Raw genomic sequence first — 26,325 nt, forward strand, 5'->3', positions numbered from 1 at the left:
AAGTTACTGGGCAAAAGAAACTGGCACCTAGTAAAGAAGAAATTTGGTCTATCAAAAAGAGGAGTGGGGGGGGGAAGGAGTGGGAACATTATCTACTGCCTATTTTATAAATAAAGTTTTATTAACATATAGCTACATTCATTCACTCATGTACTGTTTTTTGACTGTTTTGCTTCTACAACGGCAGAGTTGAGTCCTTGTGATGAGACCAATATATTTGCAATTTTGATTTAAGAAAAATGTTTAACAATCCTTGGACCAAAAGATAGAGTATATGGTAAGGATGATGATAAGATGAAAGCGTAGGTTAAGCAAGCTAGAAGGGATTTTTATGAGTCTAAATTTCATATATAGATTAATGGAGGGAGAGTGAGACAAAGGGTCCTTCTAGGCATGGGAGTCCCTGGAAGGCAGAAACTATGTCTACCATAATGTGTGCATGAAAGAGTGATATGATACTTCAGCCAGTCAACCTAGTTACAGCTGCTGCTGGGGTTCGAGCCTTAGTGTCACTGTTGCGTCTAGGATTAGGTTTTAAAATAGGGATCAAAATATGGGAAAAGCAGGATTTGGTGGCACACTCCTATAATCCCAGTACTTGGGAAGCTGAGACAAGATCCCAGATTTGGGGCCGGCGTCGGCAATTTAATAGACCCTCAACAACATAGCAAGACCCAGTTTCAAGCCAGGTGTGATGGCACATGCTTGTTGTCGCAGCATTTGGGAGGCTGAAACATGAGGATCGCGGTTCATGGCCAGCCTCAGCTACTTAGTGAGGCCTTCTGCAACTTAGTGAGACCCTGTTTCAAAATAAAAAATAGGGCAGGGGGTATGTAGCTCAGAGGTCAAATGTTCTTAAGTTCCAGCCCCAGACCCGCAAAAAAAAAAAAAAAAAAAAAAGACCCAGTTTCAACCTAAAAAATAAAATTGGATGGGTGTACAGCTTGGAGGTAGAATGCCCCTAAGTAATCCAAAATACCAAAAGAACGAGAAGAGCCTTTTGCTTTCTCCCCTTCCTAGCCTGCTGTTGCTTTAGTTATCTCTTGTGGTGAATCTGGTGTCAATACAGTTCATTCTCGTATCTAGATGTCTGGGCTGGGCTGACCTCAGCAAGTGTCCCAGACACAGGAGCTTGGTTCTAGGGTCACCCAGAAACTCTGTTAACCTTCAGACTGGTTAGTCCTGCTTTAGGAATTTAATTCCTGGAATTTGAAAAACTTCAGAATCATTTCTACAGAGGGTGACAGGCAAAACTCTTTAACTTTTCAGCAGTTTGACAGCTCATCAGACCTTCTTTCTCCAAGTTTTCGCTCTCTAAACTGTGTGGATCAGTTTTAGACTCCACCACAGGCTAAGGTCAAAAGATTGCTGAGCCCTCTTGCTTTCACTCAGATTAGATTTCACAGTAAAGCAGCCTTCTCCCGGTGTCTTTGGCTCTCAGGATTTTGGTTCCAGCCAGACCCTAAATAAGGGCAGGGATACATTTTTAAGGAAAAGAAGAAGAACAAATGTGTTCTGAATTTCACAGAACAAAGTGGCTCTCTGGCTTGTGGTTGAGCTTGGGAGGGGATGGGCCCCACCCCTCTTCCCTCGGAGAATGCAGTGGCGAAATCTGGTCTGCACTAGTGAAGCCCAGGCATTTGGGTTTAATTTAATAGAGCCCAATGTGCCTACTTTGATTTGGAAGTAGGTTTTGGACTAGTTTTTTTCTTTTTTTTCTTTTTTTTTTTTTTTTCCCGTTCTTCAAGTGTGTGGAGGCAGTGGGAGCCAAGTTTCCACTCGTATGTACTGAGTCACCACTGGAAACCCTTTGCCCTCCCAACGGCTCATGTTGATTATTGGCCTCAGCCTTTAAAAAAAAAAAAAAATTCAAATATGAGTTAACTGAAAATTGATAGGTTATCATTTCAAGGAGGAAATGGAAATTTCCCAAAACAGACAAGTTTAGCCCTGAGCAAAAGAAGTAGAAACTTTGGTTTCTTCTGCGGCCTTTAGGCTTTTCTCCTGATTTTTCAACACATCAGAGGGATTTTTTTTTTTTTAATTTCTGGTTTAACTTAATACTTCGATTTTCAGAAGGGAACCAGAGCAAACCTTTTAGGTATGATCCGCCCGGGATGCGATGAACTCACTGTAGCAGTTGGTATCAATGATGGGGTGCTAGCTCAGCCCTTTTGAAAATAGCAGACGGAGGTGGCTCCAATAATTACGTTAAAACCGGGGAGACAAACTTGCCCCAGGGATTTGGAGTGGGGCTTAATCAAATCTGGATTTGACATTTCACAGCCCACATTAAGGAGTTCTACAAAGGAGCAGCAGAGAATTGCCAGCCCTTGCTCTGACTTAGCACCTCCTCCTGAGTACTGAGCAGGCCCCGTGCTAATCTTGCTGATGCTTTGGCTGCGTTTCTGCCCTGCTGCCCAGAACTCAGAGCTGCTTAGGACTTCCTTTTATTTTCAGCCAGTGAAAAGTATTTATTCACTTCACCAGGGCTCAGGGCTAGGATCTGATATAGAAATGATGGTTCTTGCCTGCACAAAGTTTACCCAGGTCTTGGGCTGCTACATTCGTAAAGTTTGCATTACCCTGTGGTTTGGTACCAATTAACTAGGTTTTTATGGGGGGTGGGGAGTACGTACTGAGGATTAAGCCCAAAGGCATTCTACCTCTGAACTACCCCACACTGTGTCCCCAGTTATTTGTTGTTGTTGATTTGCAGTATGGGAGATTAGACTCTGGAGCATTCTACCTCTGAGCTACACCACAGCCTTTTAATTTTTATTTATTTATTTATTTCGGTACTGGAGATGAAACCCAGGGGCATTCTACCTCCAAACTACACCCCCTATTCCTATTTTTTTATTCTTTATTTTTATTTTTGCAGGTCTGAGGATGGAACCCAGAGGCATTCAACCTCTGAGCTACACCCCCTGCCCTATTTTTTATTCTTTTATTTTATATTTTTTATTTATATAAGATAGATAAAATGGGGAAAAGGCATTTGCATGTATTCATAGGCATATCTTTTTAAGCATTTGTTCTTTAAATTATATTTTGAGGAATATTGACCAAAGGAGAAGCAATACAAACCAACAATTGCTCAAATAGTGTTATCTTGGTACTTGTCAGCATAAGTGGTCAAAGGTCTAACAGCTGGCCTCTGTCTGGGAGGCCACAGAAGGTTCTAAGCTGTAAAGTTGCATTTTGTAGAAATATAGGTCTAACCGGGCCAACAATAACATGGGTGGAGTAGATGAGGGGAAGAGAGAATTCCAGGCAGAGAAGAAAGCAGGTGAACAGAACAGTGGACAATACACCTGCCCCGGTGCCTGTGAGTTGGGAGCCGAGAGGGAGAGTGGAAGAATGAGGCCAGGAAAAGCAGGCTGGAGACAGGTTATGGAGGACCTGGAAAAGTACTGGAGCAGGATTGTATTTAGTTGGTGACAAACCATTTTGTGGCACAGGAGAAATTTGATCGAATTTGCATTTTAGATAGACTCTTCAGATATCAGATGGCATTGGATAGGGGTGGAACGAGATGGGAAGCAGGAAGCAGGAGTTTCTCTACTGATGCTATTAAATGTTCAAATAGTAGGTTTGTTATCAAGAAGCCTATGCAAAACAACCCTCGGCTATAAAGACATGTATGGAAAGAAGGCTGGATCAGCAGCCACGGAAAGCGCGGGAGTCACAGAGCGGCCTTTTGTAGAGCTGCCAAGTCTTCTGTCCAGAGTTCCTCCACCTTTCTCCCTGCACTCCCTCCCACTGCACCTGCTTCCCATTCTCTGTCCATCCACCAGCTTCCTCTCACTCATATCTGACTCACATCTTCTTCCAACTCAAGATTCCTACTACCTTACTACCTCACCTTCCCAGAATTCTTCATGGCTACAATTATAATAACATTATTTTAATTCCCACACTATTGTCTCATGTGCTTAGTGTTTTCTGTTTGAAACTCACAAGAGAGTCTAATCAGTCCATTCGATCTCTTTGTGCCATATTCCATTACAGGCCACTGGCCAACCTATGGGTTGGTTCTCTGTGAAGGGGGTGACCCTTCTTAGCCCCATCTTCTCTGCCTCCATGAGAGGAGCTTACAGTCACCAAGATGGTGGTTGGCGACGGTATGGGAAACATCTATTTTCTTAGAAACAAATGTACTTTATGTGCTTAAAAAACGAGACCAGAGTTACCATCCAGGTGACTCTGGACTAGTTCAGGATTAATCTTTATAAGAATCATTTAAGAAAATGATGTGGCTACAAAAAAAAACGTGTTTCTAATTTGGGTAACTAAGGGAATTCAGGTGCTCTTTTCCAGGAAATGATATCCAAGAAGAAAAGTTTGTTATGATAGCGAGTTTGGTTGAATCATAAAATGTCTACAGATGGAGCCAGGTGTGGTGGTGCACGCTTATAATCCCAGCATTTGGGAGACTGAGACAGGAGGATAGTAGTTCACAGGCAGTCTCAGCTACTTAGTAAAGCCCTTTGCAACTCAAAGAGATTCTGTTTCAAAATAAAGAATAAAAAATAGGGCTGGGGTGTAGCACAGAGGTAGAATGCCCCTGGGTTCCATCCCCAGTACCATACACACACAAAAAAAAGTCTACAGACAAAACTTTGAAGTGTCTGTAGGTTATGTAGCAAGGTATAACTGCAATGATGATTATCTGAACTCACACCCCTGCCTGGCTTTCCTATCCCTATACTCTCTCCTAAACCATTATTAATTCTCTTTTGCTTCTTCCAACAAACCCTAAGGAGAAATGTATTCATGTACTAATCATTTTGTAAAGTAACTGTCCATTTACATGTGGTTCTCTCCAACTACATAGTGAATACACAGCAGAAGCTCAATAACTATTGTACCCTAGTTGTATACAGCAGCAGGCTCAGGATATTGGTTCAAGTATTAGTATTATATTTGAGAAGGAAAGATGATGGCACAGTCAGGATGGAAATGAGAGGAGAAAAGAAGGCAGCCAAGACAGGATGGGTAGCTGGAGCTGAGGCACCAACATAAACACACACTCCAGAGACATCCCACCCCATATATATTTATATATCCACTTCATCAGTGGATGGCTTAGTGCTTCTAGGCCAGGGTGGGGGAAGGTTCATTCTAGGCACTTTCAGCCTAACTCACAGGCAGTCAAAGCAGCTTTGGAGCCAGAGAAAGAACACAACCAAATAAATGTAGGTTCTGATAATTAGAAGTCTCACAGGCATGTGCTAAGTGGCAATGACAAGGGGCTATCACCAGAGATCAGCACCATTTCATATTCACTGAAAGAATGAATGAAAATTGAGTACAGTGGAAAGTGATACACTGGGTGCCATCTGTACCTCTGCACAATCAAAACTATTTCTGAGTTTGTTTCGTACCATTTGGAGAACCTACAAGCCAGCCAGTCAAATTACCTGAGCAGGAAGGAGAAAAGTAGAATACTGAATGCCCATTCAATAGGTTGACATTTATATGTATAAATTTTAAAACATAGCTCAACACTGAGACTCTGAAACTTTTCATTAAGTAATTCATTATCTATTTGACATCTCTTCTTTTTCACCAACAATCACTCTCTCTATCGTAACCACACTTAAAAACACACAAATGAATCCATCAAATATTTGTTCTTAAAGATCTTTCCTTCTTTAGGAAGTATGGAGACACTGGGTGTGGTGGCACACATCTATACGCCTGGTACTTGGGAGGCTGAGACAAGAGGATCACAGGTTCAAGGTCAGCCTCAGAAACTTAGTAAGACTGTTTAAAAACAAAAAGAATTAGAAAAGGCCTGGGAGTGTAGCTCAAAGGTAGAATTGCCCTAGGTTCAATCTATAGTACAAAAAAAGTATACAAACTCTAAGAGGCACTCTACCAGAGATAAGGTAACTGTTAGAAAGGAAATCTACTTTTTGTTCTTTGGGAAATTATCATTCTTAGTGGAAAAGAATTGGTGACCATCCTGGAAATTTTATCTCAGCTGCTTGAAACATGGGAAATTTTCTCAGTTCTTTGGTGGACACTATCCTCCAGTAATGGCTAATAATCCTGACACATGGGATCTAGGGGTGCCATGGGCCTAAGTAAAAATTTAGTGTGAGATATATGTGAACTGGGGTGCTGCGTCATGACTAGGGTGTCCAGTTATTAATTGAGGCTGACTAAAAAGAGAAAAACAAGAATAAAAGCCCAAGAAAATTTAAACTAACTTGTGATTGCCTACCAGTTGAGGTTGTTAAAAGAAAAAACAGGAAAAAAAAAAAAAAAACAAAGTTGGACTGAGTATTTCCAAATTGAAGTCAATTGTAGTTTTTTTTTTTTTTGTTTGTTTGTTTGTTTTTTTTTTTTGGTGGTACTGGGGTTCCTGGAAGCCCTTCTACCTCCGGGCTACACTCCCAGACCTACTTTTTATGTATTTTTATTTGGAAACAGGGTCTCTTAAGCCAGCGAGGCTGGCTTCGAACCTGCGCGATCCTCCTGTCTCTGCCTCCCAAGCGCGGGGATTACAAGTGTGCGCCACCACGCCCAGCTATTGTAGTTTTTAATTCAGCTCTGTCACCCCTGGTGTGGATATGAGAGAATAATTAAAGGATGCAGATAAAACACACGTGACATACAGGGGGCAGATGCAGGAGGATAGCTGGAATCTCATCAAGTCTGCCCCTTCAGTTACAGAGTGGACCTGAACAAGACCTTTGCACATTCAGGATCCATTTGTTAGTGGAACTGAATTTATTTGTAGAATGACAGTCACTAGCTGTTTAAAAATTTTTTTTCTAATGGAAAAGCCTAAAAGTGATGGATTAATGCCAAGTAATTGATGTTGCGAGCCACAGCTGGAAAGGACTACAAAGTTGCATAAATATAGGCTCTTTATTTCTTTAGCAAGACCTCATCAATTCAGAATGAATGGGAAAAAACTACTAGCATAAACATGCAAACATTTTGAATTATGGAACATTATAAAGTATTCATTCTTAGTTTCGAGTGTAGGAATTCAAATGTGGTCTCTGTTAGAAGTGGATCTTTGAGGGCCTGGCTACATAAATTATTTAGAGTGGGATATAATTGATATGTCGATTTTTTTAATTTAAAAAATCCTTCCAAATTTTTTAGTATATTATTCTATTCAACTGTACTATCCTCCTCACAAAGTTTAAAATGCATAATATACTTTTTTGGCAAACCCAAATGTTTGCCTAACACTACTGTGATGGATTTAAAATCTCTTACTATCTAAAATTGAGACTAGCTGGCTATTGTTTTGGTTGTTTTCTGTTTTATTTTTGTTGTTTTGTTTTTGGTACTGAGGAGTGAACCCAGAGGCATTCTACCTCTGAGCTACACCCCGGCCCTTTTTTATTTATTTTTCTTTGTATTTTTGTTTGTGGTACTGGGGATTGAACCTAGGGGCATTCTACCTCTGAGCTAAGCCCGAAGCCTTATTTTATTTTTATTTATTTTTTATTTTCTTTCTTTCTTTCTTTCTTTCTTTCTTTCTTTCTTTCTTTCTTTCTTTCTTTTTCTTGGTGTTACTGGGTTTCCTGGAAACCCTTCTACCTCTGGGCTACACTCCCAGACCTATTTTATATTTTATTTGGAAACAGGGTCTCTTAAGCCAGCAAGGCTGGCTTCGAATCTGCCAATCCTCCTGTCTCCGCCTCCCAAGCACAGGGATTATAAGCATGTGCCACCATGCCTGGTATTATTATTATTTTTATTTTAAAACAAGGTTTCACTAATTTACTGAGACTGGCTGTGAACCTGTGATCCTTCTGTCTCAGCATCCTAAGTACTGGGATTACAAGTGTGCGCCACCAAGCCCAACTTATTTCTTAATTTGAAACAGAATCTCACTAAATTGCTGAGGGTCTTGCTAAGTGGCTGAGGCCTCAAAGCTGTGATCCTCCTGTCTGAGCCTTCCAGAGAGGAGCTGCTTTCATTAGTATTTTTGTCACTGTAACCAAAACACCTGACATAGCAACTTACGGGAGAAAATATTTGATTGGGCTCATAATTTCAGATGTTCAATCTCTGGTTAACTGGCTCCAAGGTAGAAACATGATTGCAAAGGAGTACAGCAAAGGAAAGCTGTTCGGCATCTGCAAACCAGAGAGGAGCAAGGGAGAAAGGGACCAAGAGTAGACAAAATTTTCAAGGCCGTAATCCCAGTGACCCAACTCCTTGGTCACAACCTACCTGCCTCTCATTAACCCCTTTCAGTCCATCCCAACGATGACTCCCATCGATGGATTTATCCACTGATGAGATCAGGGCTCTGACTCAATTATTTCATCTCTGAATCTTGTTGAATTACCAACACATGAGCTTTTCTGGGGGACACCCCACATTCGAGTCATAACCAGAACATATTTGGGTAACCAAGATTCTTGAAGGTCAGAATAAAGATTTTTGGTGTTAGCCACAACTTTTTTCCACAGGTCATTAACTGTGTTACCAAGACTCTAGGTCAGCCTTAAAATAAGCTTTTAAAAAAGCCTTCAGTTCTGTGAACATTCAGAAGTCATGAAAAATGCCCATCAGCCTATTGGCAGTATTCTTTATAAATAGTCATTTCCACCCATTCCCACAACTCGAGGCTAAGAGAACAGAAGGGACCGCCTGCGGCAAGCATTGCCCAGAGTTCTCACCACACACACACACGTTCCCATGGAAAAGGAGTACTCACAGGACTGGCAGGAGAGGCAGGCAGAGACGGCGATCCAGTCCTACTGCTTCTTTGGCTCATTCCTGGTTTCTTTGAGGTAAGGCTAGTACTGATTTGCAAGCGTTATTTAGAAAGGGGTTTGCCAATTAGCAGGGAGGCCCAGCATCCCCCTTGGCTGCTCCATACAAAGCTGTTGCCCCGTGGTTTGGAATATTCTTTTTTCTCTCCATTGCAGCTTCTGGGGCTGTGGGTCGTGTTTCTGGGCAGCCAGGATGAAGGCAGAGGCAGTTGCATCCATCTGAAAGCAGAATTCATTTTTTTCTCCTAAACTATCTGTGACAAGTTTCAAAGAAGGCCCTGTTCCTGTGGTGTGTATCAGTTTGAGTGAATAAATACATACATTTTAAGATTTTATAAACTTTAATCATAGTAGCTTTTGATGCTTGTAACCCCAGCATTTTGGAGGTGGAGATAAGATGATCACAGTTTGCAGATAGCCTCAGCTACTTAGTGAGGCACTTTGCAACTCAGTAAGACCCTGTTTAAAAAATTTTTAAGGGACTTCCGGGAAGATGGCGACCGATAAAAGCGGGGCGTAAGAGCCCCGCTAACAACAAATCTCCATTACCACAAAATCAGCGCCTTTCATAGCCAGAAAACACCATCACCAGTGAAACAAAAAATCACCAGGCTCCAGAGAGAAAGCAGACTGAGAACAGAGCCACAGAGGAGATACACCAGCCTCGCACCCGAGGACGCTGCAGACGCGGCAGCAGCGCCATACTGCTGGAGGCACCGGCGAATTCACGGGACGGCTACAGCAAGCCGAGGTGAGCCACTGCGGAACAGCTAGGCGGGATTTCTCCGCGCAGAGAGCATCTAAAGCTCCCAGTGGCCGAGCTCAGCACACGCTGCAGGGATTCAGAGTAGAAATCAAAATCAAGAAGAAAAACGCCAGCCCCATAGCCGAGGGCGTAGCAGCGGCGCCATATTGCCACCGGCGGCAGCAGCAGCGGATTCAGCGAAGCCAGTACAGCTACATCTGTGTACTCAAGAACAGTGAGTCAAATTGCGGGCCACAGAGGAGAAATCCCAGTACTGTACTCCCTGGGACTTGACCCAGTGGGGGAGGGGCGGTGGCAGAGATATCACACCATAGGAGAACGTGCAACCTGGCACCCCCCACAGTCTAAAGCAGCCTCTATCGACTCTCTGGGTCGGAGACTCTGTGATAAAACCCAGTAAAGGAGTAGTGGGGTCCGAGATACTACTGACTCAAGATCCAGAACACCTTAAGGGAAGTCATAGTCACCCAAGGGAAGAACCCAGAGAAGGCACAAACATCGGAAATCATGGGAAAGAGGAATAATACTGGAGCAATGAATGCCCACAACCCCACAACATCAGAACCTGATAAAACAGAAAATCAGAGATTTCTAGAAGATCAAATCAGGAAAATAACTGTAGAAATAATAGAGGTGCTTCGAAAAGAACTCAGAGAGAGCCAAAAAGAGATAAAGGATGCAATTAATGAAGTAAAGGCCTCAATTCAAAGCACAAACAACCGATTAGAACACATGGAGAACAGAATCTCGCTGTTAGAAGATGAGCAATCAAAAAATGAACTCATAGTTTCTAATCTAGAAAAAAAATCCGACAGCAGGAATCTGATATTGAAGAAATATGGGCCCATTTTAAGAGAGCTAACCTAAGAATAATTGGAATAGAGGAGGGAAAAGAAAGTGAAACCAAAGGGATCAACAATCTCTTCAAGGAAGTAATAGCAGAAAATTTTCCAAACATAGAGCAAGAGGTTGATACACAGGTCCAGGAAACTTATAGAACTCCCTTTAGACAGGATCGGAGAAGAGGATCCCCACACCACATAATTGTCAAAATTACCAATGTGGAAGCCAAGCAGAGAATCTTAAAGGCAACAAAAACAAAGGGCCAAGTGACATTCAGAGGCAAACCAATTAGAATCACTCCAGACTTCCCAAACCAAGTCATGAGAGCCAGAAGGGCTTGGAGTAACATATTCCAAACTCTGAAAGAAAATAACTTCCAGCCAAAAATTTCCTACCCAGCAAAACTTTCTATCAAATTAGATGGAAAAATAAGAAGCTTCCATGACAGACAGAAACTGAAGGAATTTATGTCTTCAAAACCAGCACTAGAGAAAATACTCAAAGAGATTAACTACAAAGAAGAAATAGGTAACACACACCAGAACCAGAGAAACAAGAGTTTCCATCCAACAGACAATTAAGATTGGTTATCTGTGGAGATTCATTATTTATGTTAGTCTTTTACCTATCTCTAAATGGTATTGTTTGCCTTTATTGTTGTTAATTTTTAGGATTTCTAGTTGGAATATTAATATACCTTCAGATATAGCAATTGGAAATATTTTATCCCATTCTATTAGTAACTGTTAACTCTGTTTACATTGTCTTTGTATATAAAATTTTTTATTTTTTAGGGTGTCTGTATATTCCTCTGTTGCCTGTGCCATTGAAATCATAACCAAGAAATCACTGCCAATTTCAATGTTGTGAGGTTTTATGACCCAGATTTTCTCCTAAAAGTTTATAGTCTTAAGATTTATATTTAGGTCTATTATCTATTTTGAGTTAATATTTGTATATGGGATTAGGTAAGGGTTCAATTTTATTCTTTTCCATGTAATTACTATGTTTCAACAATATTTAGTTAAAAGATTATTATTTCCACCACCAAATGTTCGTGGAAACCTTGTCAAAAATAACTTGACAATATAGGGAAGAATTTAGCTCTAGGCTTTTATTTAACTCCAAGGGTTTATATATCTGCCTTTAGAATAGTACTACACTGTTTCAATTATTGTAGCTTTATATGGTTTGAAATTAGAAAATATATATCTTCTAGCTTTGTTCTTTTTCAAGATCTTTCTGGGTATCTAGAGTCCATATTCCATATTAGGATAGATTTTTTTTTCTGAAAAATAAATATATAAATATATGATAGTTTCACCTAAAAAATAGAAAAAAATATTCTCTGGTAAGAAAGAAAGCAAAAAGAAATATTGAAATGTTATCTTTAAGTCATCAAAAGCTTGGTATCAGACAAATGAAAATGTTATGTGAGATTATCATTTTTAATTTTAGATAAATTGCCATAATACTAGATGTCAACTACTAAGCCAAGCATGGGAGGGAGGGATAGGGAGAGAATGGGGTGGGGATTGGGTGGGGGCTGACTGGGAAAAGTGTGCATGTATGTCTACAAAAGTATGTATCCTACTATGATGTATGAATACAGTGCACCAATAAAAAATAAATAAATAAAAAAAAATCATAGTAGCTTTTTTTTCTCTCTGTGGTACTGGGGATTGAACCCAAGGCATTCTATGTCCAAGCTACACCCTCAGTCCTTTTTATTTTTTGTTTTGAAACAAGGTCTCACTAGGTTGCTGAAAGTCTCACTAAATTGCTGAGGCTGTCCGCAAACCTGCAGTCCACCTGTCTCAACCTCCCAAGTACTGGAATTACAGGTGTGCACCACCATGCCCAGATGATCATATTATCTTTTACCTTGAACCTTTCTCTTCTGGGCTCACAGGCTTTCTCTTCATCCACTTTATTAACTTAGTGGCCTTTTGATGGCCCTTTCAGCTCTGTTCTCTTTGGATAATGGATAATTAAAATGAAAGGGGAAAATAGTACAGTGGGTAACCTCAGGAACTTGTGAGTGTGTAAATCCAGAGGTGAAATATAGGTTCTGCCACTGAATTGATCTGTGATGTGGGCAAGGCATTTAACTTTACTCCATCTATTTCCTCATTAGTAAAATCAAAAGAATAATAGCATACTTTTTAAACAAGTTGTTATGGAATGGTTAAATAACTTAGCCTGTGTGGCTATTACATACAACCATAACCATGATAATCTGGAAGCACAAATATAACCACATGCCTGAGATTTTTTTCCCCCTTTAAATGAATATTGGGCAAACTATAATGTGTGCATCTGATAGGAATATAATCTTACAAATTTTCTAAGGTACAGTTGGTCTTATCTTCCAGGGTTAGATATACAGTAAGGTGATAATCTTACCTTAAAGTAGTAGCTACTCTAATAAGGTTGACTTTGTGCATATGGTATACTATAGACTATTGAAAATCACAATCATTATTTGTCATCTTTTATTCAATGCCTACTCTCATCCAGGTGCTGTGTTGAGTAATGAGATCTCAAGAAGAACAAACCACAGTCTCTACTGGAAGGATTTTATGGTCCTGTTCATAGTCACATCTGGAGTTACTATATGCATTGTAACACTATTCGTCAGCATTTATTAGGTTCTATAACAAACAGTTCCGATGTCTCAATGACTTAACACAACAAAGGCTTACTTATTATTCATATGGCATTAGTTATTTATTCCAGCTAAAATTTACCCCAAAATTTAGCAGCTAAAAACAACAAACATGTATCTCACACAGTTTCTGAAGTCCAGAACCCAAGAGCAGCTTGGAAATTCTAGCTCAACCTCTCCCCAGAGTTGTACTCAAACTATCTGCTGGAGCCCCAGGGTCAACTGAAGCTGGAGACTTCTTTTCCGAACTTGCTCACCTGATGATTGGCAAGGCCTCCATTCCTCACTGTCTTTGGGGAAGAGAGGCTCTTATTCCCTACAACATGCATATCATAGGCTGTCTAAAACTGACCTCAAAGGAGGACAGCTGGTTTCCCCTAGAGAGTAATCTGAGAGAGAACAGGAACAAGAACAAGGAAGAGAGAATCTGAAGTCTTTCATAGCCTAATCTTGAGAGTGACATTCCATCAGTTCTGCCATATTCTATTGGTCTCAGAGATACCCAAGTGCCAGGCAGAGGTGGATACAAAGGGAATAAATACCAGAAGACGGAGACCTTGGAGACTGACTATCACACAATGAATAGGTGTCATGAATCACAGTGAGTCACCATCAAAGGTGGCTCACGTGGTGGGGTAGAATTTTGTTCCACACTGTTTTTCTCCCCAGACTCAAATTCCTATTATCTGGAAGGTTTTCTAGAGTCCTGGGCTTCCTCCACCTGGTCCTCTGCACCTTTCCAAAGTCAGGAGCAAGGAAAGGGCATCGTATAGGGGATTGATTGCCCAGTTGTTCAGAGGGGTGAGACTTGGAAATTGCGTGCATTATTCGGGCCCACATTTCACTGGCTGGAAATCAACTAATAGCAGGGAGGCTGGGGGCTTTGTCTATGGCCCCGGATTAAAAGAGAGTGGGATTTGGCAAATATGTAAGAGTCATTCTGCCACACTGTACTTGAAAAGACTGTACATTTAAATAGTTTAAGCCTTTTCTTTTTCAAACAGCAGTCTGTTCAGTTTTAATACAACAAAAAAATATGATTGCCTGCCATTATGTGACAAAGAACCTGATTGATTGCATATTTTCACCTTTTCAGTGCATTGTAAATGCGGGCCCTGTTAGGGGCCAGCAAGCAGGTGGTGGAGAGCCATTCCTGAACCAGTAAGTTTGCTGCTTTTTCAGGAATACTATTAGAATGCTGGCAGAAACAAATCTTGCCTTTTTTCCCAAGTGGGGAAAGAAGAAAGTCTTTGTTCCCAAGCAAATGAAAATACAAATCACAAGACTAAAATTACAAATGCAAAACAATATATTGAAATGTGGCTTGTGTGTAATGTTTTCATGCATTCTAATATGGATCTGTCAACCCCTTTACTAAATTCAGTAGGCCCTGAAAGTATTAACAGTGGCATGCAATTAATGATTAGGGAAATTGTTTGGGAATATATTTTCACTTATGTGGGCTCCTGTTCCCAAATCTCTTGGTCTAAAAGTACTCTGGAGTATCAAATCAGATCATTTTATTATCAAATCTCAGGTCATTATGGCCTAAAAACAATTTACCAACTTATTCTTCATAAAATGATGTGATAAAATTTAGATGATTATTATATGACTAAAACCATTTCTGGGGTAGAAAAATCAAATCCAAATCTGAAAGTTAGAAAAAACTTCAGAGAGTCTTTGAATTAGACATTTTCATCTCACCTACTCTTTCTGAAGTCTGGCCATGTTTATTTCTAAGGAACCCGTAAGAAATTTAAGACACCCCTACCTGCACACTGCACAAAGTCGAATTTGCTCCAGCTATCCTGGCAGTTGAACTTCTCATACTTGATTTGTCCTGTTCTGGATTTGCTTACATAGCTTTAGATTTGAAGAAACCCTAAAAGGGGAAGTTAAAAGGGCAGTAGCAAGAAAATGAACCAAATCTCAACCACAGTCAGAATCCTTGCTCTCAGCCCGCGGAGGCTTCTGGGACAACAAGAAGAAGGTGTTTCATGAGAACCCAGCTCCAAGCTATAAACTTGAAATACCTCAAGCCCTTGGTTGTTAATTGGCACTTACCTCACCTGAAGGCCTTTGCCAAGAAGAGCAGAAGGGTTTTATGGGGGAAGGAAGAAAGGAAAGAGCCTGGAGCCCTGGAAAACACTCCCAGCCACATGTGATTTTTAGCTGGGGGAGCTCTGCACCCCCCAGCATGCTACAGCAACAAAGTGGCCTATGTACTTCCCCAGGCCTCTGCTGTTTGTTTGGGGGGTGATGCTCAGACTGGGGCCCAAGTGATAACTGCTTGGTGTAATTACGAAGACAGCTGGAAATCTATGCTTCTCTTTGTTTGGGCCCCAGATGACGGCTGTCTGACCGCTGTTTGTGCCAGTTTTATTTCAAAGCGCTTTTCTTTCCATATTTCAAAGGTCAGTGTGTTTACTGGTGGCCAAAAAGAGCCTGCGTGTAAGAAAAAGGAGCACATGTGGCCGAGTGGCAGGGGACCCAGCGGAGGAGGGCGGGGGGGGGGGCTGGATGTAGAATCCTAGATGTGTTTCTAGATAAGTCAGAGAGCTCAAAGGACTGGCCATTATTATCATTGAAAGGAGCTGAAGCAAATGGTTTCAATGGTCTATTTTTTTTTTTTTTTTTTAGAAATGAAGAAAAAGTTCTAGAAGTCAGCTTTCAGAGAAGAAAATTGTAGGTATTTCCAGTAAAGAAACATTATCAAACACTCAGCCAAGAGAATGTCTACTTCATCTCCTTGAAATGGAAATATTTCCTCTGTCCAGAAATTCAGGCTTGATGGTCTGACCATCTTTGAAACCTTGAGATTGTTTTCGGTCAAAGGATTTTAACACTGGGAAATCATAACAAACCCCAAACACTTTTGCAGGACTCTGGGTTGGTTTTCAGACACATGACTTAGGAAACCAAGGCTGAGCAGACCAAGTTACCCGCCCGTGTGTTTTCTGTGGCTATCTTCCCCGAGTTTCTTATAGAGGGAGCTCCTGAGAGAAGATGAATGAGTCGTTGAGGTGGTAGAGAGGATGGGTGTCAAAACTAGACTTCCCTAGGTTCAAATCTTGGTACTGACACTGACTGTGTGATTTGGACAATTCACTTAATCAGTCTGTACCTCTGTTTCTTTGTCTTTAAATACAGTTTACTCACCCTGTGGTTTTGTAGGGATTAAATGGGTAAACAAATGTGAGATTTGTATAAGAGTCCCTGGTACTTTGTAAACACCCAAATGTTAACTAATCATGAACACTCCCCCAATGCAGAAATACATTCTGCATTGGAAGGAAAAAAAATCTATTTTGTGCTACTGTTTCTCCTCTTGAATGAAGCCTGTAGAAATAAAAGAAAAAGAAAAAGGAAATTTTGAAATGCTAAGGAAACCATGCCTGTATGGTAAAAAGGGCGAGAAAGTAAAACAAAAAAAATGAGAACAAACAATATGTCTAAAACTTAACCTCTCAGTTACTGTGACTTCCCAACCTCCTGTGATGTAAGGGTACTCTCAGCCTCGAGTTTTGACAAGACAAACAAAATTCTTACTACCTGACCAGAAAAAAAGGCGAGGCAATTCTTGGCTGTAACTCAAGAAGAGAAAGAAAAAAGAGACTAGAGAAAGGAGAACCAAAGCGTATCAAAGATCATGTTTATTGCATTTAATCCATTAGTTAAATATCATTATACTTGTCTTATAGTCAAAGAAAAAAACATTTGGGGAACTGACTTTTCAATCTCTTCAAGCAGTCAGCAGTGTGGTTGGATTTAAATCCACATTCATTTGATGCCAAGGCCTCTACCTTTGCTTCCTCTTACATCTTCTTAGGGAACACAAAGACAAAACCAAAAGAAAACCGTTAAAATGGTGTTCTGAGGGGCTATTTGAAGTATATGCTGAACCCAGAATCCAAATGAGTTGTCACTACACCGGTGGTCCTAGCAAGAGGTTCTCAGATTTCTTCTAAGTCATGTCTGCCCCTGTTCAAATGAAGTGGTCTCCTTATAGGGATCTTTGTTTTGAATCGTGTAATTTTAGGGATGAAGGAAATGGGAACTTGCAGAAAGAACATCTCCATTTACTGCTAAAGTCATTGCTGGAAATTCATTGCAGTTTGAAAAATGCCTACCCCCTCTCATTTATAAAATTCTGTTATCCAAGGCCATGTATGAGTAAGTCACTGCATTAGTTTCTTATTGCTGCTGTAAAAATTAGTTCAAACTTAGTGGCTTAAAACAACACAACTTTATTATTATATAGCTCTGGAGGTCAGAAATCCAAAATGGGTTTCACTGAGCTAAAATCAAAGTCTCAGCAGAGCTCTCTCTGGACTCTTTGGGGGAAGATCTACTTTCTTGGCTCTTCCAGCTTCTAGAGACTGCCCACACTCCTCAGCTCATAGTCCTTTCCCATCTTCAAAGCCAATAATGGCCAGTTCAGTCTTTCTCACATCACACCTGATATTAACCTTTCTGCTTCTCTCTTCTACATTTAAAAAAAAAGCTTGCAATTATAGTAGGCCTGCCCAAAATACACAGGATACACTAATTTTAAGGTCATTTGGTTAGCAATCTTAATTCCATCTGCAGCTTCAATTCTCCCTTATTATTGTCATGTAATGTATCCACAGATACTGGATGTTTGAGAGACCATTATCCTGGCCTATATGATGTCAATAGGATGTGTTCTTGATATCTTAACTCTGCCACATTCTAACTACATAACTTCGGGGCAAATAATATAACTTCAGGATGCATCAGTTTCCTAACAGTGGAAGAAGAACAGTACTTACCTTATGAGGTTGTTATGAAGATTAAACAAATGAATACTTGTAGAACATCACCTGACACTTAGGTCTCAGCTCTCAGTATTAGTATCTTTGCGATTATTATTTTGAAGATGATGCTGACAGTCAGGACTTAATGTATATAACGAGGTTGTACAGTTTATCTCAGGATCTTTCTTGGCCATGTGCCAGAAGTAGTTGCTAACCTTGACTTCTCCCATCTCTCTTTTCCCTGCATTTCCCATTGACCTACATCCATTCAGCCACAGCAGTGGCCCAGGCTGGACAACAGTCTAGAAGCAGGTAAGCGTGTATTGACAAACGTGACATGAGAAATGATGTTGGCCTCGTCTCTCAATGGGGTCTGGGTGTTTCGGTACGAAGAACAGTTGGGCTCAGTATCAGGCTGACAAGTGATGTTGATCCTCGGGTTTCAATTTTTAACACAAAAGCATTAACATCAGCTCCTCTCTGCAGTTGGCAAGGTGAGCTTTGAATTGTTAAGATTCAAACACAGACTTTAGTACTGATAGATTTGTGCTGTGGTGTGGATTATTAATATGGGCAGGCCTGTAAGGAGAAGAGAACATAACATTCCCCGAGAGGGTATTCTTATATGAAAGAATTTCTCTTCTGCCAATGTGAGGATAGTTATCTCAAGTGAATTATGAATCAATGTTATCTTTAGTCTTACAAACGATTCTTTTCTTTGGGGCAAAGCCTACAGGGGGATACTTCCCAGGGTTTTTAAATTCAGTAGGGAAATTCAACATGTTTGAGGTCCGCCTTGATTGCGACCTGGTGGCCTGCAGGTTTGACGGACTGTTCAATTTGGTCGCATGCTCAGCAAGCCAGGGCTGAGACATCAGGACCACGGCTGCCCTACTGTATCTTCCTCTCATGTCTGATGGAGATGCTTCTAATGGATCTAGTGAGGGGTCCATTTCCCTGGTGTCTTGGTCCTGACCTTGACCTCACCTCCCTTCCTCACAGTCTATGAGTAAACATGACTCACGTTAGGAGTCTGATCAAGAAGTCCCAGTTACTTTCAGCATACGTAATCATTTCACTGACTTCAACCAGGTTTTTTAAACCTGTTTGTGTATATTTAGACATACGGTGTGAGTAATTTGTGAGCATTTACCGAGACATCTTATCCAAATTCCTTTTCAGAAAGATGCCAGGACCTCGTTCTCCATTCTGTTACGAAAGCTGTGATTTTCCTGTTTTAGAGCTGAAATGCTGAAGCTAAGTGGGAATATGGATTTCACTTTCAATCATATCACTGGCTGGGAAAAACCCAAATTAAAACAGAGCATTGGAAACCCAGCTGCCTTTTTCTATTAGAACTAACAAAGGCTGTTTCATTTTCCAAATCTAAAGTTTTAGACACTGAAGTCCTATTTGTGAAAAATGCAGATATTATTAAAAAGTACAGATAGTCATCAGGAACCAGCATGTTTTCTTGTAGTTGTCAGGATACTTTAAAGGCAGGTGCAATGAAGACATCCTCGTTTTGTTTATTTGTTTATTTATTTATGTATTTATTCATTTATTTATTTATTGCAATGCTGGGAATTGAACATGGTGCCTGATACATGCCAAGACATTCCCAGAACTTACATCAGTATTTTATAGAAGAATAAAGAACAAGGAGACATAACTTGTTCCAAAACACTTAGGAAAGATAATACTTCCTCATGAGACTCAGCAGTGCCCTCTTTGTTAGAAAAAAGCAATCTATATAATGCATCTCTCTCTTAACTATTTCCTTACTCACATTTTTTCTGTCTTTATATTTCCATCTTAAAATAACATGAATAATTTTAATAATGACAAGTAAAACTTTAACTTGGTCCCTTTGATTCCTACATAAAGGAGTTCTTAACCTGAAATCTATATAAAACTTTACATGTTTCCATGGATTTTTTGTTTGTTTTTATGCTTTAAATGTTTGGTTGTTTGTTTTTATGTTTTACGGGTTTTTTTTCTGAAAACAAGATTTGTAGATTGCAAAAATATACAAAGAATTAATAATACAACACTCTCCCCTCAAAAAAAAATTTTTAAACCAGAGTTAAGACAATAGAATAAAAATGAGTAACAAAACATGGAAGCCATGGCATCCTCTTAGTCTGTATTATTTTTTAACTGCCATTTTATTTTAGGCAGGCACTGAATCAAAGTGAATAAGTAGCTAATTTAAGGTTAAATTCTGGGGGTCAAAGGAAATAGGATGCTGCCCGTTATTTTAAATGTTGTGAGTAGATGAAATCATTCAGACATCCTACTGTCCACTACACATTACCTTCCCTCTAAAGTCATCTCCCCTCAGCATGTTCACAACTTCTGTGATGACTCCACCATCCTTGGAGGCTCCCTCACTCCAGACCTGATTCATCCTGGAGTCTTCCTCCTGACCTCTGTCTCTCCTATGCAGTCAGTGGGCAATCTCCTTAGTTCGCCTTCAGAGGTCTCTTTTTTATTTATTTATTTATTTATTTATTTATTTATTTATTTATTTTATTGGTGCATTGTATTCATATATCATAGTGGGATACAAACTTTTGTAGACATACATGCACACATCGCCCGGTCAGCCCCCACCGGATCTCCACCCCATTCTCTCCCCATCCCTCCCTCCAATGCTTGGCTTAGTGGTTGACATCTAGTATTATAGCAATTTATCCAAAATTAAAAATGATAATCTCACATAACAGTTTCATTTGTCTGATACCAAGCTTTTGATGACTTAAAGATAACATTTAAATATTTCTTTTTACTTTCTTTCTTACCAGAGAATTTTTTTTCCTATTTTTTTAGGTGAAACTATCATATATTTATATATTTATTTTTCAGAAAAAAATCTATCCTAATATGGAATATGGACTCTAGATACCCAAAATGATCTTGAAAAAGAACAAAGCTAGAAGATATATATTTTCTGATTTCAAACCATATAAAGCTACAATAATTGAAACAGTGTAGAACTATTCTAAAGGCAGATATATAAACCATTGGAGATAAATAAAAGCCTAGAGCTAAATTCTTCCTTATATTGTCATTTTTGACAAGGTTTCCACGAACATTTGGTGGTAGAAATATATAATCTTTTAACTATATATTGTTGAAACATAATAATTACATGGAAAAGAATAAAGTTGGACCCTTACCTAATCCCATATACAAATATTAACTCAAAATAGAAAAAAGACCTAAATATAAATCTTAAGACTATAAACTTTTAGGAGAAAATCTGGGTCATAAAACCTCACAACATTGAAATTGGCAGTGATTTCTTGGATATGATTTCAATGGCACAGGCAACAGAAGAGTATACAAACTCCCTAAAAAATAAAAAAAATATATTGTATATCCAAAGACAATGTACACAGAGTTAACAGTTACTAATAGAATGGGATAAAATATTTCCAAATGCTATATCTGAAGGTATATTAATATTCCAACTAGAAATCCTAAAAATTAACAACAATAAAGGCAAACAATACCATTTAGAGATAGGTAAAAGACTAACATAAGTAATGAATCTCCACAGATAACCAATCTTAGTTGTCTGTTGGATGGAAACTCTTGTTTCTCTGGTTCTGGTGTGTGTTACCTATTTCTTCTTTGTAGTTAATCTCTTTGAGTATTTTCTCTAGTGCTGGTTTTGAAGACATAAATTTCTTCAGTTTCCGTTTGTCATGGAAGCTTCTTATTTCTCCATCTAATTTGATAGAAAGTTTTGCTGGGTAGGAAATTTTTGGCTGGAAGTTGTTTTCTTTCAGAGTTTGGAATATGTTACTCCAAGCCCTTCTGGCTCTCATGACTTGGTTTGGGAAGTCTGGAGTGATTCTAATTGGTTTGCCTCTGAATGTCACTTGGCCCTTTGTTTTTGTTGCCTTCAAGATTCTCTGCTTGGCTTCCACATTGGTAATTTTGACAATTATGTGGTGTGGGGATCCTCTTCTCCAATCCTGTCTAAAGGGAGTTCTATAAGTTTCCTGGAACTGTGTATCAACCTCTTGCTCTATGTTTGGAAAATTTTCTGCTATTACTTCCTTGAAGAGATTGTTGATCCCTTTGGTTTCACTTTCTTTTCCCTCCTCTATTCCAATTATTCTTAGGTTAGCTCTCTTAAAATGGGCCCATATTTCTTCAATATCAGATTCCTGCTGTCGGATATTTTTTCCTAGATTAGAAACTATGTGTTCATTTTTGGAATGATCATCTTCTAAGAGCGAGATTCTGTTCTCCATGTGTTCTAATCGGTTGTTTGTGCTTTGAATTGAGGCCTTTACTTCATTAATTGCATCCTTTATCTCTTTTTGGCTCTCTCTGAGTTCTTTTCGAAGCACCTCTATTATTTCTACAGTTATTTTCCTGATTTGATCTTCTAGAAATCTCTGATTTTCTGTTTTATCGGGTTCTGATGTTGTGGGGTTGTGGGCATTCATTGCTCCAGTATTATTCCTCTTTCCCATGATTTAGGAAGTTTGTGCGTTCTCTGGGTTCTTCCCTTGGGTCACTATGACTTCACTTAAGGTGTTCTGGATCTCGAGTCTGTAGTATCTCAGACCCCACTACTCCTTTACTGGGTAGTATCACAGAGTCTCCGACCCAGAGAGTCGATAGAGGCTGCTTTAGACTGTGGGGGGGTGCCAGGTTGCACATTCTCCTATGGTGTGATATCTCTGCCACCGCCCCTCCCCCACTGGGTCAAGTCCCTGGGAGTACAGTACTGGGATTTCTCCTCTGTGGCCCGCAATTTGACTCACTGTTCTTGAGTTCGCAGATGTAGCTGTACTGGATTCGGTGAATTCTCTGCTGCTGCCGCTGGTGGCAATATGGCACCGCTGCTCCGCCCTCGGCCGTGAGGCTGGCGTATTACTTCTTGGTTTTGATTTCCACTCTGAATCCCTGCAGCGTATGCTGAGCTCAGCCACTGGGAGCTTTAGATTTTACCTGCGGCGAGAAATCCCGCCTGGCTGTTCCGCAGCGGCTCACCTCGGCTTGCTGTTGCCGTCCTGTGAATTTGCTGCTGCCGCTGACAGTATGGCGCTGCTGCTGCGTCCTCGTGCGTGAGGCCGGTTATCTTCTCTGTGGCTCTGAGCTCTGTTCTTAGTCCGCTTTCTCTCTGGAGCCTGGTGATTTTTTTCTGTCTCTGGTGATGGTGTTTTCTGGCTATGAAAGGCGCTGATTTTGTGGTAATGGAGATTGGTTGTTAGCGGGGCTCTTAAGCCCCGCTTTTCTCGGTTGCCATCTTCCCGGAAGTCCCAGAGGTCTCTTGGTGACTTTTACTTCTTTTAGTTAAAAAACAAACAGCCTGGTCATCACTGGGGTTTTCACCACTAGCTAAATATTAGAGTGACATCGGGAACTTTTAAAATATACTCAAGTTTAGACCAAACATCCAGAAAGTTCCATCTAACTGCTCCCGGATAGAAGATGGTAATTTCAAAATCTTAGGTGTAGCCAGTGCTGAGGGTCACTTGTCTACCCATCTTACTTAACTGTATCTTTACTATAAAAGCCTTTCAGTGGGCAACTCTTGCTGCCCTTTATTTTAGCCCACATTTCTTTTGCCTAGATTAGATGAATCTCAGCATCTCGATTTCCTCCCTATTTCTTTTGATAAGAAAACTTTATTGCCCCCTTTTTCGGTGACATTTACATTGCTCCGTGAGGCTTTAGGGTTTCCTCAGAACCCCAGTGGGACCTCTGAGTCAGGACGGAAGAAGAGACAGGATTCTTAGGATTCTGTCCCCTAGTTTTGCAAACAGGGCCCTCAAAGATAAAGTACAAGTCATCAAAATCAGACTGCTGATTTTTCTCCCCTTGTGAGCCCCATTCTGTCATCCCGGCTCTCCTCTGGTTGTAACGTCTTCAGCCGGTCCGTCTGCATCTTCAGAAATGCCAGATGTGACTGAAAGATTTGGCTGGTCCAATTGTCATGACTTGTTGACAGCAGCCCTGCGAACTATGGGGCCAGTAACACTTGAGCCTTGATGTCATGCCTGTCAACCTACTGACATTGTGCTTTGGCACAGTGCTCTGCTTTAGCCCCCAAAGCTTCTGTAATCCTTTATATTAAACATTTAACTCTAGAACCTGTGCTAGAGGTTGTCCAAATGGCAGTTTAGCTGTGATTCAAATAAAGTACAGGTTCTGCCTGCCTTCAAGTATCATCCCTACCCACTCTGCATAGTGCCTAAAGTTCTCAATTTGGCTAACTTCCCCCAGTAATAAGGCAATCTTTATTTTATAAAATGTGCATGTATCAAAAGAATAATGTTAAATGATTGGCATTCATTAAGACCTTAAAACAAATATGATGTTTGTTATCTGAAAATGTCCTAAGAGAATGGAATGAGTGGGGACGGTGGTTGATTGCTGAGGGCTGGCATGGAGAGGCGCAGAGGAAAATAAATCTGGAGCTTGGGTTCAGTGTTTAAGGGAAAATGTGGACACTGATAGGGGAAAGAGAGCACCAAAGAATCCGATTCCCGGTTTTGTCAAACTCAGCATTTCCCCAGAGTGCTCCTTGGTTAGCTCCGTGTATTTGTTTAGTCTGACTTTGGATGAAGTGCAGAACTTTTGGAAGGAGTGATAGAGCTGCTGTAAGTGTTGAGGGCTTACTATGCGCCGGGCATCATGGGAAGTGTTTTACCATTCATTGGCTTTTTTTACCCCTGTCCTCCACATTTGGAGACAGACGCCATTTTTTTTAAACCCCGCTTGTGTGATGAAACTGAGTCCCAGAGATCTGAGGAACTTTCCTACGATCAGGACAAATGGTGGAAAGAGAGTTTCAACCCAAGCAATCTGGCTCCAAAGCCTGCATCCTCAACTTTTCTATGATCTAGGGACTCTCGACATCACAGCATTTGTAAGAAGTAGGGTAACTCCTCAAATCCAGACAGTCTGATTCTAGATCATCCCATTAGGATGTCTCCTGGGCTGCAATGGCCTTTTCAAGAACATCAGACTTTTACAGTCATGGAACTGCTAGACGTCCAGCAGAAGTCATACAATGCAGGATCTTCCTGAAGTTGTAGCAGTCTGGAGCCTCAATAATAATGCTCTATTGATTTAATTTAAGACACCAGCCTGACAGCAGCAGTTGAGCACCTAACAGAATGTTGGGCCAAATCCCTGACCAGCTGTTATTGTCCTGTGCTGATATGGAGAATTCAAACAAAATGACTGCTTCTGTCTGCAAAAGGTCAGGTGAAATAAAAGTGGTTTCATATTCTTCCGTCGTGTAGATAACCAAACACTGCTGGCATCCCGGCAGGGAGCATCAAAGATAAACTAGAAAGCTTGGATTTAGAGAATTCCAATATTTCTTTTCTTTTATTTATCAGGGCTGTTTGGATGTTTAATGGATAAGCAGATGGCAGGTATTATTAATATCAAAATTTGTTTTATGTCTCCCCACTCCCCTATGATAGAACTAATTCTAGGAAACTGGTTTGTTGGGGAACTAGAGAGAGGAATCAAATGTTATTTAGGCCAGTGCTGCTGGGACTCAGCTTCCTAATGATTCTCCAGGAGTTGAGAGGATAGAGACACAACTGCCAAAGGAAAGGGGCTGGGAAAAGCCAAGGGAGAAGGGCGAGTTTACACAAAATGTGAAGTACAGGGGGCTCCAGCTTTGACTTCCTCTCCTCTTGTAGCAATTAGCTGTTCTCGCACCCGAGTGAAATTACTTCTCCCTAACATTCGGTAAAGAACACTCTCATTTTGCCAGGAAAGGTTGTCTTCTGTTATTCTCCGGTTTTTGTGAGGAAAATGGCTCACAGCTCCTGTAATAGATTTGACCTATCTTTCATTTCCATGGAAGCCTTAAAGAAACAGTAACCCACTGCAGCAGGGATCCCCAACCTTTTGTCAAGAGAAGACATTCTGCTCACAGTTACTTTTCATTTCTTCTGAAGCTTTAATGTCAAGGGATGGGGGGTGGGGAGTTCCCAGCAAATTGCTCTGTTCCTCCCTGGGGAAGCTATCAACCCCCAGGCCACTATGGGATCAGGCTTCAAGATCTACCCACAAGACTACTTGAGAGCTCTGTACAAGGATTCTTCCATTTGTTGAGAAATGGAAAAATTCTTTTTTTAAAAAAAAGCAATTACTTGCTGTTTCACTTTCCCCAAAGATGTTCTGAGCACCAGCTAACCTCATTTGCCATCATAGTTGACCAAAACAGTGAAGGTCCCATCGTTGACCCTCTGGAAAGTTGTCCTTAGCTTTAGGCCATTCACGTGAACACCCTATAACAAGTTCTCTGTAAAAAACCTTGTTGCTCTAGGTAGAGATTCCAGGCCTGTTGTCCTGATTAAATGGGAAGTCCAACCAAGTTTCTACCTCTCATAAAGCCACTTCCATGCTAAGATAGGAACTTCCCCAGAATAAACCCTGACTATAGATGTTCACATTGACCTATTGACCATTTATTCTTAAGTCCATGTAATGTGGAGATAAAAAAATTGTTTGACC

The sequence above is a fragment of the Muscardinus avellanarius genome (assembly GCF_963383645.1).
Source record: "Muscardinus avellanarius genome assembly, chromosome: 11".
Lineage (NCBI taxonomy): Eukaryota > Metazoa > Chordata > Mammalia > Rodentia > Gliridae > Muscardinus > Muscardinus avellanarius.